The sequence below is a fragment of the Lynx rufus genome, unplaced genomic scaffold, assembly GCF_022079265.1.
Source record: "Lynx rufus isolate CCGP_SWC_20201006 ecotype Redwood Valley unplaced genomic scaffold, mLynRuf1.p SCAF_11, whole genome shotgun sequence".
Classification (NCBI taxonomy): Eukaryota; Metazoa; Chordata; class Mammalia; order Carnivora; family Felidae; genus Lynx; species Lynx rufus.
The window spans coordinates 32,590,796-32,596,795 of NW_025814825.1; positions in this window are offsets into that span (position 1 = coordinate 32,590,796).

Below are 6,000 nucleotides of genomic sequence, written 5' to 3' on the forward strand. Positions count from 1 at the left end.
ACCCAAATAACAAAAGAAGTGTTACTGCAATGACATGATTTTTTGAAATTAGTAACAGCTCTTATAGTTCTCTTGCAGTTCCAACAACTCCTAATTCCAAGCAAAGTAAAGTACAGTCTTCCCTCTGTTTACTCAATAGTTACATTCCTGGAATCTTCTGTGCATATCAAAATTGTGAAAAAAATTGCTGTGCATTTATATATAAAACCTATTTAGATTCTAGATGGAAAAAAAATGCTAAACAAGCTTTACCCATGCCAGGCGAGGAACAAGTGTTCATAGTACGAGACTTTCTCATACACTGCAGGGTAGTTAGCATCCCTGGACCCTTCCTGCTAAAGCTAGTATCGGCCATCCCATTTCTCAATTATTGTGACAATAATAAGCCTAAAAAAAACACACACAAATTTTCAAGTGACCCCAGGTTTGGCTAGGAGATGGAAGAGAGGACATCAACCCTTGTGGAACACTGATTTCAAGAAGGGCTCATGAAACATTTTCTGTAAAATATCACATATGTATTTTAAGTTTTCTAGGCCAAGATGCCAGATTGAGGCTGTAATATGGGTCCTTAAATAGCAAAACTTCCTTGTGTAATTTTCATTCCTACTAATGATATTAATTGAAAAGGACAAGTTAAGTGGTATTATCATAAAGTTTAAATGTTTGCATCAGAGTACTTTTTTTGGATCATAGTCTCGATGCTACAGTATGAGGTTAGCCCATAATTTTCATACCAGGAAACCAGTTTCTATGCAGAAAATGACCTAGATTATTCCCAGCCAGATGAGTTTACCAAAAGCACAATTTTGCTATACGTGAAAAAATCAGTTTACATGCTTTTTTATTATTTTTTAAAAATTATTTATTTCTTTATTTTGAGAGGGGGAGGAGAGAGAGAAAAGGAGAGAGAGAATCCCAAGCAGGCTCCATGCTAACAGCATGGAGCCTGATGCGGGGCTCGAGCTCACGAACCATGAGAACATGACCTGAGCCAAAATCAAGAGTCAGATGCTTAACCCACTGAGTCACCCAGGTGCCCCTATATGCTTTTTTAAAAAGGAGAAGGGTGGGAGCAGGGAATCAGAATATTTAAAGGAGATAGAACTAAATCTGGTCCAGTCTTCACTGATGAGCCAGGAGAGATTTTCCTTGATAACATTAATAAGTAGATGTCTTTCTGCAATTCAAGATTTTCTCAGTGTCCACTACATCCATTTACAGCTATTTGGAGCACGAACTATGTGTGGGCCATGGTTAACTACCATAGCCATTATTTGTACAGTATTTAAGTTGAGAGCTCAAAATGGTTTCTAGTCAATGGTACAATAAATTGGCTAAAATTCTATGTCTTGAGAAAATCTTGTGACATTGTGCTTATGTTTCATAAGTCTGATGTTAAAAATGACCCCTACAGGAATCCCATCTGTAGTCATGGTTACCAATTCTGACAAATCTACTTAAAAATTCTCAAAATTCTTCTCCAAACATAAAAATAAGCCACTTCCTAATGATGTGCCTTTTTTGGGACACCATTTCCAGAAGATATTTAGTCATATCGAAATTTTCAACAACACAAATAGCCTTTATATATCTACTTGATTATCAACTGCAATAGAAAATGCCCCAAATAACTTGATTTAAAATTTTTTTTAATGTTTATTTATTTTTGAGGACAGAGAGAACAAGCAGGGGAGGGGCAGAGAGAGAGGGAGACACAATCCAAAGCAGGCTCCAGGCTCTGAACTGTCAGCACAGAGCTCGATGCAGGGCTTGAACTCAAGAACTGTGAGATCATGACCTGAGCCGACGTTGGACACTTAACTGACTGAGCCAACCAGGCACCCCCCAAATAACTTGATTTTTAAATGTAATTTATCCTGCAAGTTCCAAGCTGTATTTCCAACATACTGAGCAATAGAATTTATAGTTATTATGTTTGCAAATGCTAATTTCTGTTCAGGACCTGTTCTTTTGTTTTCAATAAATATTCTTTGTAAACTTGCCTTTGGTTAAAAAGTTGTTGCCAGGGAAATTTTTGTTTTCACTTAATATGCAACAATTTCAAGGCAGCATCACTGTGATGATTAATTTTATCTGTCAATTTGACTGGGCCACGGGATATGTGGGCAAACATTATTATGGGTATGTATGAAGGTTTTTTTTTTTCCTGAATGAGATTAGCATTTGAATCAGATGACTGAGTAAAGCAGAATTAACCTTCCTAACATAGAGAGGCTTCATCCTCTATTGGAGGCCTGAATAGAAAGTTCTGATCCTTCTTCATATAAGGGAGGATTCCTCCTGCCTGACTGCCTTCAAGCTGGGACAATGTTTTTGTTTGTTTGTTTGTTTGTTTGTTTGTTTGTTTGTTTTCTGTCATTGGACTCAAGCTAAAATATCAGTTCTTTTTTGGCCTTGAGCTTGCCAGCCTTCAGACTGAACTACATCATCAGCTCTCCTGGGTCTCCAGCTTGCCACCTGCCAATGTGGGGACTTGTCAGCCTCCATAATCCCATGAGCCAATTCCTCATGTGATACGTGCATACACACACTTTTTTGGTTCTGTTTCTTTAGAGAACCTTGACTAATACAATCACTTATTTTACTTGTATTAAAAAACCAATCCTGTTGAAATTTCAAGTCCTTTGTCCATTCATTAAGTTTATCATTACACATCTTTTCCAAATACCAGTTCTTCCTTCACTTTCTTTCCTAATGTCTTCTTAAGTTGTATTTTTTTTGGTCACAGGTATACACTGCATCTTAAAGACATAAGAATATTCTTTATTTTCACAATGCTAATTTTTATAATATACCAGCCTTCTCCATCTGGTTTTCATTTCCAAACTCTTGACAGAAGTATAGATATAAAAAAAATTTTTTTCTCTTTCATTTCACTTGCACATTAAAATAAACAAATAAAAAACTAACTAACATTGCAAACAGAGATAGACTACCCCAGCTCAGAAGATGGACCAATTCTGAAGATATCAGGTCAGTAATGGGATTTTCTATGGGAAGACAAGAAGATGAGAGGGAATTATTGATACAGCCTTCCGGGATTGGTGATGTCTTATGGAGTCCCATTAGACTTCTAGGTTTAGCAATTACCTCCTCTAGTATGCCTTATCAAAATTTCTGTGAAAAGTTGGGCAGATCGCTCACTGCACAGACTTACCAGCCATGTGGTGAATGGGGGCAAATACAAGTCTACCTAGAGGAAGGACTGCATAGGAGCTCCTGTAAGTGCTCCATCATTGGGAACAAGAAAGGGGGTTCTTTGGGGGTTGCTGGTGTATCATACCAGTGCACTAGATGCACAGTTCAGTGAATTTCTGGCCATGTATTTAGATAACCGCATACATCTGACAGCTATGGCTGTAATAACGTGGGTATGAAGGAGAACAAGAGCTCATGGGTTCATTGATTAAATCTGCAAATTTTGACTGAGCACCGCCTACTTTGTGCCAGTTCTGGATATACCCCAGACCTCTGCATCTTGTTACTTCTCAATTCCATGTATCAAAATCTAAATCAAGCATTCCCTTCTCCAGGAAACCGTCCTTTATCTCTTCCAAATCCCCCAAACTCCCCCTCACCCTGCCAGATGCTCCTGATACACCTGTACAAATCATGTTATAGTACTGCTTTCTTCCCCTGCTGCCCACCTCAGCCATAAGCTGTCAGAGGACAGGGGCCCAGTGGAGTGTTTCTTGGCGCACCCAGGAAAGAGGAACAAATGAAAAGAGAGAGTCAAAGGCTAGTGAACACACACTGACTTTTAGGGACCAGCTTGAGAAAGACAGGTCTTTGGAGAGACTGAGAAGGGCTCAAAAGTTGCTTTGGATGTCAAAAGCCATCCCCTCTTTTTAAACTCCCCAAAGAAAAGGAAATGACTTAAGAGCCATCCATCTCCAGATATAATAGGAATAACAATATCTCCCTCATTGGCTGGTTATGAGTATTAATCAGATAATGGATACAAAGTAGAAGTGGATAAAATTGGATAAGTCAGATAATGGACACAGAGTACATAAATTATGCAGTACTATTATTTTCCAGGCAGAAATTTTCAGGGTCTTCTTCAGATTCCAGATCCTTGCTGCCTCAGCTTCCCCTGCAGGCCAACGTCCGACCCTTCTTCCCTATTCTTCTCCCCTATCTTTGCCTCTTCCCACTCCTCCAGCTCCTCTTCTACCTCCTTCCTCCCCTTCCCTCTCACTCCCTACTTCCTCTTTCCTCTCCCCTCTGACCCACCTTTCTCTTCTTCCTTTCCCTTCTCTTCTCTCACTCCCTCCTTCCCACCATCCAACTCTCCCCACTGCTTGCTCTGCCCAGCTGACTGTATGCGAAGTGAAAACTGAACCAAACTGCCCGTATCTACATGTAGTTCTATCTATCACTATTACCTGAGCCATAGATTTCTCAGATGTAAAGTGCAGATGTTGCTAAAACAAAACAAAACAAAACAAAACAAAACAAAACAAAACAAAACACCAGTTCTTAATTCACAGTTGCTTTGAAAATTGAACACCTAGGCCCAGGATGAAGGTGAAAAAGTCTAAATGGTACAGTTCACAATAAGAACACCATGAGTTTCAAAGAAGCCCTCTTTAGCCTAATGCTGGCATCAAAGAATCTTATTTCTAACCAATCTAGATTTTGTGGTCATAGGTGAAGATGCCTGTATGATCTTGCAAAATTAACACTAGATTTTTTGATGAAAAACAGTTTGTATGACCTTGTTCTAGTTGCAGAAGTAAAAAATTCTTCTGTTCTGAGGAAATATTAAGTATGAGAAAAAGCAAAATATTTCTTCTTTATAAAATTTAAACAAAAGGAGAATTGCGTGCTACTACACGGAACAGATCCCTCTTAAAATTCCCTTCTGAAATCAGGAAAGAAATCATGTAAAAGAGGACTAATCAAGGTGTGATCCATTGACTCTACCTTGTTTTAAGTACTGAAATTGAAAATGTTTAGAAACGTTTACAGCACTTTAGTATTGTCTGGATATCCAAGCCCCCAATCAGTGGTGTCTTCTTACTCAGTCGAGTGTAGGGCAATTCGGTTGTTGTCAAATTAGTTTTCTGAGGCAGGAGCTCGTCACCGGTAATTCACAAGGCACCACGACTGGTCCGCGAAGAATTAGGAGGTGGGGTAAGGTACCATAGGATGGGGTGGAAGTTAGACTGGCCCTTCCGCACGGTTTGAGAAGCACCGATGTAAACTATAGTTCCACAATTTTACGTTGTCGAATAATTATCAGTCTTCAAGAGTTCATTTATACGAGGTCCAAAAATGTGGAAACATCAAATGTGTGGGAATTACACCACCTTGTACACTTAGCAGATGGAAAACCGACCCATTTTAATTTTGCACCTCCCCTGTCGAACATGTCTGGCTAAACCACTACTGGAGCTCACCGCTCGTCCCAGAGAGAGCCCTGCCATCTCGTGGCTGCAGATGTCGACCGCAAGACTAAGCAGCGTGCTGGGCACCACGCGTTCTGATTGGCAAAATGACGCTTTCTCCGAGGTCTTCTGGTCAGTTCTCCCTCTTCTCGGCAAGTCCATTTTAAACAACGGAATGGACTTCAGGAGGAGGGAAAAGGGTTTCTCACGAGTGTTTCAAAAGCGCTTCTAGCTCTTGGCGAAAGGGTCTGGTTCGTGGCGGGCGCTCAATAAACGTTGTAACAGTGCATTTCGAAAGAATCACTTTCTACAGTATTTTCTAGGAGGAATGGTGGGAGTTGTGAACCCCTCCGGAGGGAACCAAACATTTTCATTCAGAAGGAGGCAAAGGATTGGAGCGAGGTTGCTGATTCGGACGCACTAACTTGTGTTGGTACTTGAAGGCGAGGCAAGCGCCTTATAACCTTGAAGTGACTACTTACGAGGAGGGAGGGGCGGACTGTGCAAATCAACTACAATTCCCAGGATGCCAGAGGGGGCGGGCCCCGCGACTGCGCTAACGGGCGCGCGGCGCTCATGTGAC